We start from the raw sequence: 10763 nt of genomic DNA on the forward strand, positions 1-10763 counted from the left end.
CTAGATCAAGCCTGGGACTCACGGTGTGATTCCACCATGAATTTCTTCAGGGTTTCTCTTTCTCCTAGGGTGATCAAACAGGCCACGGCACCCTCTTCTTCTCCTCCTGTCTTGAGCACCTTGGATCATCCACTGAGCTCAATTCCATCTTAGCAACTAATCCCCTGCAAGGATGTTGTAGTCTCTCAGGTTTAATCGGCATTAAATCCTTTGATTCCTCATATCCTTCCTCTCCCATTTCTTAAAATAGTCTCTAGCACTCAAGTCGAGGATCCTACCACTCCCGTTTCTAACGTTGCATAATCCCACAAGAACCCTTTCCCCTGTTCTCCTTAAAGAGCACGCATAATCGATGTTCCTACATGAGAGCCTGTAGGTAGGGTAGTGCAGGCAGCCCTGAAGTCAGTGGGGTGCGTTGCTGCCAAGTCAGGGGTCATCTGAATCTAGAGAAATCACAGTAGTTCAGGCTCTGTTAGAGAAACCAAGACCTTTGTTGGACCTGCCTTGGAACTGTGTGTGGAACAGTGTGCAGCCTGCGCCGCCCGTGAGCATCTCCTGAGTGGCAAGATGTCCCATGGTGAGCGTGAGGTGTTCGTTGTTGGAGACGTGGGGAAGGGTTCTTAGGTCAGACTCAGCAGAAGTCCCATACTTTATAACCCGTCTGTCACGCTTGCAGGTGAGTGAGTGAGCAGGAAGACAGTTACATGAAAGACCTGTTATGGGACATGAGAGCCAAATTCACCATGAGTTGAAGATGTCACCATGATCCCAAGTTGTAAGTGGATGCCAGGAAAGAGTTTAGATTCATAACCTGGGGGCAACTGGTGGAGGCATAAGAAAACCCGGGTAGTTAAAACCTAGGCAGCCTCCCCAAACTGATGTACCTGGTCCATGAACATATCCATTCATTTGTGACCCAGCACTGCCCTCTGGCGGCACTCTCTAAAAGTGCAACTTGGTTTTAAAGACTTGGGGTTGGCGCCCCTGACTTAACCAATCGGTAGTGGTTTGGTTTGGTTTTTGGTTTTGGTGTTTTGGTTTGGTTTGATTGTTTTTGTGCATGCCCTAAGTATTTGGGTTTCAGGACCAATTTTACCCACATGCATGAACCAAGTCATGCTGTGATGAGAGTGCACTGAGTAGAAGTCAATGGATCCCATGGCTCTGTCTAGCCCAGCCATTGTCAGACAATTCAGCTAGCCCCTGGGAACTGCGGTTTCTATCAAACAGTATTGTGTGGAGCCTTTTATCTGAGCTGTAGCATTGCTCCTCTAGTGTGGGTGCCATAATTATTCATGTTACAGATGAAGCAATAGGGGCTCACAGAAGATGTTTCCTTCTTAATATATGAATATGGCATTCGTATGTTACGTACCACCAACCTGTTAAGATGTGTGTAACTCAGCACCCTGCTCCCCACCTGAGCAGAATAGACAGGGAACTGTGCCTTTAAAATAGTGTTTAGATAAACACATGTTGTTCTTTATGCTTCAGATTTGAGGCTAAGTTCTAGATGTGCTGTTAGCCTGGCATGCAGAAAAGAGGACGGCAAGATGGAGGAGGCAGGGCACAGGCATGGGGACTCTCTCACCCTGAAAAGTCACAGTTTCTAAGGATGAAGCATCCGTCTGATGGGCCCTGGAGAGCCAGGAAGGCAGTCAATTTGAGCTCTTGCGGGATTGTGGATATAGTGGCCCTATGGAGGTGGAAAATTGGGGGAGAGGCTTGGTCTGGGGCTCACTACAGGGTTATATGAGAGACTTTTAAACCAGATCCCCCTCCTCTTCCTGCACCAAGAGGCAGCACTCACTTTGGCCTGTAGGTGGCAGCCTAAGCTCAATAGAACCTAAGCCTGGTTTTTCTGTTTTGTTTTGTTGTCTGTTTGGGGTTTTTTGGTTTTTTATTTCGTTTTGTTTCCGGTACCCTAGATCCAACCAGCTGGGACTCCTTTTCAGCCGGAGGTTTGGGGGGTGCTATAAACTACTGATATGTGGGCACCATGCCTCAGAGACTCTGATTTTGTTGACCTTGTGTGTGGCCTGGGCAATTTGTTGTCGCTGTTGTTATTGTTGTTGTTGGGTATTTGTTTGCTCGCTTGCCTGCTAAGACAAGCACTTGCTATGTCGCCTCTGCTAGTCTCCAAATCCTGCATTCAAGCAATCCTCCTGCCTTAGCCTCCCAGGTAGCTGGGAGTACAAACATATGCCTCAGTGCCTAGTCATGAACATTGGTGTTTTACAAAGCTCCCCAGCTGGCTCTCCCCCAAGGTTGGGAGGGATAGTTTGCAAACTGGGCCCCTTGGTTCCTGTGGGGTTTAGGGGCAGCTTGTTTGACATCCTTTCCTCAGTCCACCTCTGCAGTGGAGCCTGGATCCACAGAAAGAAGTGAGGACCCCAGGAAGTGGGTGTCCCATGGCATGATGGAGAATACAGTTAGGTCAGGAGAAAAAGTAAAATAGATTCTGCTCAGGCAGAGAGAGGGGGTGAAGCTCAAAGGAAGCTTTCCCGGTGATGAAAAGCATTTCATTGCCGACAGAAAATAAATAAGCCATGTGGAGGACAAAGGGATGTTCTAGAAAACAAGAAACCCTGCCCCTTCCACTAACAAGAATTTTAGCATATATCCTGGTAGGGGCAGTGTGGGTTTCTGGGCTTTGGGGGAACCTGGTCAGGCAAGGAGATGGCAAGGAGGGGGTGTGGGCGGCAGCAGCAGTGGCTTCACAGGGATATTGGGGTCTTTCTGGGTGGACACATGTCCTGAGAGACATTAGCTACTGCCAGGGGTTGATGCTTCCCAAGGACGCCAGAATGATGGCTGGCCTGAAAGCCTCCTTAGCCTGGTGCCCTCACAAAGAGAAAGGGCCATGCACCGCAGCAAGGGCATGTGTTTCCATAGCAACCTAAGATAACAGGCACAGCCCCACTGACATGGCCCCAAAGCTCCTCTACCACCCCAGCCCCCCTCCCCCCAAAAAAAAGATCAAACTTAATACTCAAGAACTCCATGGTAAACAAAAAATTTTAATTAAGACACAATCCCTACTGCCAGCTTTTCTTTTTTTCCAACAGCACCGCTCTGGCATTTTCTAATGAATGCAGGCTGAGGTGGTGGGGAGCCTTTCACTGTCCGCCCACATCTACCGTGCCAGAGCCACCTACAGGCCTTGGCACCTGAGCAATGTTACCCTTCTCTGACGGGAACTGTGCTCCTGGCAGAGCAGTGGTGCCACCTAGTGGGGGAATCTTTCAGAGCCTGCCTCAGGTTTGGGGGACAAAGCTTGGGAACTTGCATGGAGGTCGTTCAGACAAGGCAGAAGGGAGACTGTGGACAAATGGGTCGGGAGGTTAAGTGGGGTGACCTCAAGGTAGAAAAGTCTTGTGACACAGTCTTAGCACTGCCACACACAGGTTGGGTGACCCTAAAGCAAACTCTTGCCTCCTACCTTCCTTCCCATCTGTAAAGTGAGAGAGATGACCGAGACCATGGACCATAATCTTTATTTCACCTAGTTGAGACAAATATGAGAAAAAGTCCTGAGAGTCTTTGAAAACACAGGGTATCTGGGTGGCACTGGAAATGCAAGGATCCGTCAGACAGAAAGTGGGACACTACTCAAGGTGGCATAGGCCTACCATCCCAGAAGGAAAAGTCAAGGTCTAGTAAGCCACATCATGAGTTCAAGGCCAACCTGAGCAACTCAGTGAGACCTTGTCACAAAAGTAAAACCGGGGCTGTAAAGCTTAGCTGTAAAGTACCAGCGTAGCCTGTGTGAGGCCCCAGATGTGGCTCTCATGACCGAAGACAAAGGTTGCTCCCAGAAGGCATCAGGTCAGAGTGTTCACTGGTGACTGGGCAGATGTGAAGAAACAGCCTTAGCAAAGTTAGAATTCCAGCAAACGGCAAGGGACCACGTTTGTGGAGACTCAAATAAGGTCACTGTCTTCAGTCATAGGTGGGACCCAAGTTGAGTGTGTTTCTGGGCCAAGGGTGATTGACCAACAGGAACAGATGCCACAGAGTGTTTGGGCAGAGCTGGGGCAGGTCACACCTGTTTTACCCAGGCCTCAGAGGAGACCACTATTGGTCTACACAGACTTAACTGGCCATAGCTCCCAATTTACTACTGCTCAATTTATCCTAGTGGGAAAACAAAGTGCATTACGTAGAGATCATGCTTGGACTTTGAGGTTTCCATCCTTTCCTGGCCTGGCAACCTGACCTTTGGTTCCTTTCCATGCAGGGTGGCAGCAATGAGCCATAGTCCCTAGTGAGCCCTGTGGCCATGAAGGAAATTACTGGCCCTGTGGTGAGTGAGGCAACTGAGCCAGGAAGTCTGCCAGATTGAGTTATTAAACACATGCTCAACTTCTGCTGTCTTCAGTTTACAATGGGTGTGGCCTGTGGGCTCCTGAACCAAAGACCTAGTGAAACCGTGTGCATCTCAGAGCATGGGATTCTTGTTTTCAGCGGTTTTTTTTTTTTAATTTATGCTTTGACAATTTTATACATGTTTACAGTGTATCTTGATTAGCCTTACCAAAACCTCAGGCAGGAGGATAAAAATGTCAAGGCCTGGTAAGCAAGAGAGTGAGTTCAAGGCCAGCCCGGGCAACTCAGTAAGAACTTGTTACAAAATAGTAAGTAAAACAGAGGGCCGGGGATGTGGCTTGTCCCCTTCGCACCTCCGTGTCCTTTCTTTGTCTTTCTTCCATTCTTTTGGTGGCTTTCTGAGCCCAGTTAGTGCTGCCTGGGGGATACTGGCTGGTCCTGTTGACTTGAGGAACTATAGCTGCCGCAAGTCGATGAGCACAGCAGCCACGTCACGTTCAGGAGTCAAACTTCCACAGGCACCTCTGCTTCCTCCAGCTCTTCTATTCTTCTCACTCCCTCTCCCATGGTATTCCCTGAGACTTGGGGGGGGGTTAGTACAGATAGATGCCCCATTCAGAGCTCAAAAGTCACTTTCTCTCAGTACTGTGACCAGTCATGCGTCTCTGCATTGACTGCCACCCATTGCAGGGGAAGTCCTCTGACCGAGGTTGGGAATAGCACCGGTATACGTATTTACAAAGCTGTTTCACAACGTGTCTGATCTGCAAAGCAACAGTCGTGGGCTTCCCCTTAGGGCCTATGACCCCCTAAGCTATGAGGTTTTGACCCAGTTTAAAGTGCCAGGCCTCATATGATGACCTCATATGAGATCATCAGAGGGTGGCTGGTTTAGGCCACTTATGCCAGTGGGCACACGCCTCTTGCCCATCAGATGAGTACTGCAGCATTCAGGGTCCACAGCTGGCAAGTTCTCCTCCAGGCATCTGCATAGCACCTTCTGGCTCTAGGGACGCTGTCCAGCAGGGAGGAAGTTTTCAGGTCAAGTCCAGCCGAGTTCCCTATGTCCCACAAACCAAAGTGCAATAGGATCTCACCAAACAGTTATGGTGGAAATCCAAGAGCTTGTGTTGTTTTTGAAGGAGAGGGGGCTCTCTACAGCCTCGTTGACCAATAATTCCTAAAGGAGTATACTCGAGCCTGGCACAGAATTTTAATTTAATAACCCGAGTCTTCTTGGGGAAACACTCTTTACCCAGGCAAGGTACTTGTGTTCAAACTCCTTAAAAATAATTGTTTTGGGTGTTTTTTGTTTGGTTGTTTTTGGTTTTGTTTTGTTTGTTTTTTTAGCTGCAGAGTAGTATATTTCGACAAGGGTTGATACACACCCTTAGTTTTCGATTAACCCACACCCACGCCCTCCTCTGTCCTCTCCCCCAAGCCCATCCTCACTTGAACCTTTAATCCCCAATGCTCCTCCCTCCTGTTTCCATGTTAAAGAGATCAGGGGTTCCTCTTTTCACCAGCCTTTAAAACCCAGAGGGGAAGTTCAGTGAAGCCATGAATTCAGTGCAGTAAGAAACTTGTCAAAATTGCTCCTTTCATGTAGAGTAGTGATTAATATTCAGGCTGTCTTTTTAATCTCGGGAACTAGCTCAGGGTGGCTTACACCGCAGAACCACTATTAATATTTTCTTACAGAGATGTCAAGAGCCACAAAAAAAAAAAAAAGAAGCCTGCATGCATTTCTTATGTGTGTCTCAGACAGTGGAAAAAAGGCAACAGATTACTCGGGATTACAAGCCAAGACAGAGCCTAAAGGGAGGAGGAGAAGACGTTAGCAGGGTGTCAGCACCAAGCGCTCAAGGCCTAGGTCAGGGGTTCGAGTCGCAGCTTAGGGAACCGTTCTCATGACAGGCTAGAGGACGGCCACAGAAGCCAAGGACTCCTGCTGCTAGTACCCATGCCATGTCTGCCGCCCTCTGACCCCTCCCTGAGATAAGGGCAAAGGAAGTAGGTAGGTGGAAAACATCCTAACAAAGGCGCCCTCTGATCATCAGGGTGAGGCCACAGCCAAAGGGCTGATTTCCCCTAAAAGATTATTTTTTTTTTTATTCTGCAGTGTCTGTCTTGGTGACAAAGGGCTGTGCGCCTTTGCTCCTGCTGACCAATGATAATGGTGTCAAATCTATTCAGTGGGAACTCACGGACCACACATCACATGGAAGACCCTGTTTGTGCAGGGATGCTAAGCCTGAAGCTGGATGACAAAGCGGGTGAGTTCATCTCTGCACCCTATCTATGGTCTGGCTTGCCTCTCTTCTCTGGACTTCTGGGCTTGGACTATAACTGACACGGCCTTCCCTCCTCATCAGCTCAGAGAAGGCTGTGTGCGTGTGAGTCGCAGGAACCACAAGTCACTCACTGCCTGTGTGATGAGGCCTGGGTCCCCAAGACCGGTGGGGCCCTGGGAAAACAGAAAGGGAAGCACCCATCTGTTTCTAGCTTAAAATTATTCACTGAAAGGGTGAATTGTGGTCCCCCTGGGAATGTGCCAGGAACTATTCGGTCTTCACACCTGTTGCCCCTGGGACAGAGACCCCCCCCCATCCCTGGCCAAGCCCAAAATAGGTGCAGCTGCTGTACACACTCAGTCACTCAGGGCAGAGGCTGAGCCACATTTAGAAATGTATGTCTCTCTTCCCACGTGCCTGCCCTCCACACTCTGAGGGTTTAACATATGGACTCCTCCTCTCCCTCTTCTTCTGTCTCACTTTCCAAGGGATTTCTGCCCCTATCCCCCAGTTCTGGACCATAGTAGGCACTTGGTAAATGACAGGTGTGTGAGACCACAAACCTGAAATGCATAGTAGCCAACTAAGCTTGTTGAGTGGAGACTCCTGGCCCCATCTCAGGTGCCCCCAGGCAGCACCTCACTCTCCAGGCCTCCTCTCTGATTCTTGAGCCTGGCTTCAGGGCCTTGTTGTTTGAGAAGCCAACAAAAAGGAGTTCATGGTTAAGACTGAAAATTTGCAGCAGATCTCTGAATCGCATTGCCTCTTCCTTACTGGTATAGGGGTTGGAATAAATATTCAGGGATTGCGGTTGGAGAGAACTAATTTTCCCTACCTTTCTATTTGACCTTGCCTGCTAAGAATTGGATTTTGGCACGGGCACTGTGTGCCTGCCGTGTGCAAAGGCCCTGGCTTGTGGCGGAAGCCTTCTTTTTTGTCTTCTTTGTGAAACTGCCACCTGTCACCTTCCTTCCTTACCACTCTCCTCAATTATCCACTGCTCAGAGGGTTTGGTTTTTCTTTTTCTTTTTTCTTGCTATTCATTTTTTTTTTCTAATCTTTACCTAAGTCCTTATTTTCTGTTTACTGCTCTTGGAGTTCAAGGTTCTGTCTTATTTGCTTTTTGCGCCATGGGGTCATATGTCATATGGTCACTGGGAAAGCCCTGAAAGATGACAGTTCTCCGTTCTCTTCATGTAAGCTGAATCTTACCAAGTCGGCGTCTGTGCAGGGAGCCCAAGAGGGCCCATCACTTGCTCACTTAAGCCTCCCACAAGCTTGCCCAAAAGAAGATCCTGGCTCAGTTGTTAGATCGCAGCCTTAAGAGGAGGCTTCTTGCTCCTCCGTGCCATAGATAGCATGACCATCTTGAATAAAAATAGCCAGTGCCATCCTGGGCTTCTGGCTCCTGGTGGCCTGCAGCCGAGGACACAAGAGCCTCTGGAATGTCTCAGCATAGCTCAGGGTAACCAGATCACTGCTCAGATCTAACAAGCACTCTCAAAGCCTCTCCACCTCAGCTGTTTTTAGCAGTAGGATTAGTGGGAGGGGTGTGCAAATCGGCCTTGGTGTTCTGGGAGGCTCGCTCCTCTCATAGTCTGAGGTACATTTGCTTTATTAAAACTCAGCTGTCGAAGTGACCCAGGCATAGAGAAATGAAAGGCTATCCTCACCAGCTGCCAGTGACTGCAAGCTGCCCCATCTCCCCACATAAGGACATGTTACTCCTATTAGAAATGGATCCCTTGGTTCCTTCAGAGGGTACCGTCTGCCAATCATAAATCAAGCTTGTGGCCCCTCCAAATAAAAAATTCTACCATCCCAGCTGGCGGTCCCTTTATATTTGACAGAGCCTTTAAAAAAAACCCCTATTCTTGAACATATATTTCTTTTATAATTAAAAAAATACAAAAGGTAATAAAAAATAGACGAGATCTACAGATGGGAGATTTGAGACTCAATAAAGAACTCAGCCAGTCAGAGTTTTCTGGATCACATGAGGATTACAGGGAGAAAAATAAATCAATTCTTTGCCCAGATATCAGAAAAGAAAAAAAAAAGAATAATAAAAGAGAAAAAGTGGGGCTGTTTAAGAAATGGAAAAAAAACTGTCACCTTCGGCCACTTCTGCATCCTGATCTAGGGCTCATGTGCAGAAGCGAGCATCAGGGGATGTCAAAAATGGGCTAAAGATCATCATGTGCCAATGAATTATCCAATGGTGTGTGTGGGAAGAGTTCCAAGGATGGAGTACCACGTGCTGGTGGGCAACGGAAGGCTTATAGTCTAGTGCCTGGAGTGAACAGAAACAGTGATCAGAAAGAAAAAAGGCACACATTTCTGGTCTCGTCAGCCCTCTTCTGTGGGATGATTCCCCTGGGGGTTTGACTACCACTCCTGTAGACAGACTTTGCAGGGTAAACGTGGTCTTAGAAACTAAAACAACCCCAGCTCTGCCATTTTGACCTAGGGCAAGGTACCATGTATCTCTTCTTCATCTTCCTCTTCTGCAGTAAGCAAGTATAACAAGGCCCATCTCGTCACCGTTGACTCTTTATTCGAGGATGTGAGAAAGAGCCTGCAGGACACACTGTAAGAGTTCAGTAATAGTGGCTGAGTTCATCCTGGTCTCCCTTGCCCGGAGCAGGCTGCCCGTCTCAGGCTCATATGGCACAGCTGCTCCTCATTGGGAAGGAGACTTCTGTTCTCTTTTTTTTTCTGTTCACTAACAGGGCTGACGTCTTCTATAACTGAGGGCATCCTTTGCTTTAAGGAGTAAATGAACTGGTAAAAATCCATGATGATTGTAACTCTTAAAAACTGATTTTTTTTCTACTTATATTCTTCAAGAAATCACTGTCTCACACAGGGGTGGGGAGAGGGTAGCAGGGAACTGTGCTTTTGTGTGCAGTGCCACATTTTACTGGTAAGTGGACAAGGCAGATCCCGCAGCCTCAGGAAAGTGTGTGTGTGTGTGTGTGTGTGTGTGTGTGTGTGTGTGCGCGCGCACGCGCGCGCGTGCCACCATGCCCGGCTCCCACTCTAGCCTTTTGATCCAGAGTTCTATGCAAGCAATGGTGTGCATGCCCTTATCTGGGAGGCAAGGCATGTGTGGCAACTTTGTCTTTTCCTACTTCTGGTAGCAGCTCATTAAAGGCTCCTGCTTGTATGAAAACTGTGACAGCCCAGGTCTCTCATTTCTTCTGCCTTCTCCGAGGTGGCTTCCCATAGAGAGCAGTGTGCAGCAGGCTTCCTAACTTCTGAGAGAAGCTGAGTGACCATTACTTTTCTGGCCCCACCTCAGGTCAGGCTGTGGATCAGACCTTTTCTCAGTGCCTCCTCGGAAGGCACGCCACTTTTCAGCCATGGCATTGTCAGGAGGTATTGAAGGCAAATCAAAGCAACGTGTCCTTAGAGCCAAAATGATTGAGGATCGCCAAAAAGGACAAACCTGACCACAGCAGTGGCCTCCTTCCTTCCATAGCCAGAAACCGTAAGAGATGCTGACTCAGTCCCAAGCACTGTCAAAAAAACCCCTTGGACTTTATTTCACACCTGAGTCAAACATGGATCATCCCAGAGCCTTCTAGACCTCATTAAAGAAAGAGGCTGGTAGCCCTTTCTGATGAGCATGCTCATGGCAACCTACTTGGCATCCTCTGGGAGAATTCTGTCCTGCTGGCCAATCAGCATGGACGTCGTTCTGACTTTGCCCACATTTGTCCTCTTCACCTGGGTCATGGGTGAGGGGTTTGTTTATTCAGCTCTGAAACAAACCAGATTGCACCCAGGATAGCAGGATGTGGCAGGAGATACAGACTGAATTCTTTTTCTTTTTTAAAATGCTTTTTGTTTGTTTGTCTGTTTACAGTGGCAGAGGGTTGAATCCAAAGCCCTGTGTTTGTGTGATGACCACTCCACCACTGAGCTACATCCCTCGCCCCTGAACCCTTGAAAGGACCAGGCACTGTGGCATCCACATCTTCTGTGGAGCCCAACCATTATTTACTAGGCTCGAGAGACATTTCCTAGTAAGATGTGAAGGAAAAGCTATCCAATCTGGAACAAAGTGTTCTTCAACCGAACCTTTGTGTTTCTCTTATACGATATCAATAAATGACTTTGATTTAACTCTCCCTC

General features: G+C 48.2%; 1 long non-coding RNA gene across 1 annotated transcript; it reads left to right on the top strand.

The window, feature by feature from the left end:
• The first annotated feature begins 377 nt into the window (after positions 1-377).
• Positions 378-10759, top strand: LOC311587502. The gene is made up of 4 exons (XR_014775884.1): positions 378-577; positions 677-775; positions 6452-6605; positions 10495-10759. It is a non-coding gene; the product is annotated as an uncharacterized lncRNA (long non-coding RNA).
• The last annotated feature ends 4 nt before the right edge of the window (positions 10760-10763 follow it).

Source organism: Acomys minous (assembly GCF_964271855.1).
Source record: "Acomys minous genome assembly, chromosome: 16".
Lineage (NCBI taxonomy): Eukaryota > Metazoa > Chordata > Mammalia > Rodentia > Muridae > Acomys > Acomys minous.